Genomic DNA, 601 nt, shown 5'->3' with positions numbered 1-601 from the left:
ACCATCAAGTGTTGGTGGTTCCCATAGTTTACCACTAAAGAGATAGTGGATGATTCAAAGAGTTCTGATGAAAGGCTTACATCAAGAGAATGGCAAATCATAGATGGCCACGGTTCGTCAACCTAACAACACGTGGTTTTCGATCTGGTTGTAGTGCTTCCTCCATTTGAGACCATGATGAGTATTGCAACGAGAACCACTCTTTGCCCCCTATAAATATTCACGTGAAGGCATAAACTAAAGCTAAGAAAAGCAAAGAGATGAAGGGTTCAACGATCTGCTTTATGGGATTGGTTGCTGTTACAGTTATAGGGATTGGCAGTTGGCAGTGTAGAGGGGGCAGGAGGGGCGTGTGGGAAATCTAGTCCTGATAATGAAGCAATGAAGCTGGCACCTTGTGCTACTGCTGCTCAAGATGAGAATGCAGTTGTTCCAGATGGTTGTTGCACTCAGGTGAAGATGATTGGGCAAAACCCTAGTTGCCTTTGTGCTGTCTGATACAGCCAAGAGCTCTGGTATCAACCCTAAAATTGCCTTGACCATTCCCAAGCGCTGCAACTTTGCCCATCGACCTGTTGGCTATGAATGTGGACGTAATTAG

At 45.3% G+C, this 601-nt stretch overlaps 1 pseudogene; it reads left to right on the top strand.

The window, feature by feature from the left end:
- The first annotated feature begins 260 nt into the window (after positions 1-260).
- Positions 261-601, top strand: LOC112517744 (annotated as a pseudogene).

Source organism: Cynara cardunculus (assembly GCF_001531365.2).
Source record: "Cynara cardunculus var. scolymus isolate 2C chromosome LG 9, CcrdV1, whole genome shotgun sequence".
Classification (NCBI taxonomy): Eukaryota; Viridiplantae; Streptophyta; class Magnoliopsida; order Asterales; family Asteraceae; genus Cynara; species Cynara cardunculus.
Note: the sequence above shows the minus strand (reverse complement) of the source record. Positions and strands in the feature narration are given on the sequence as shown.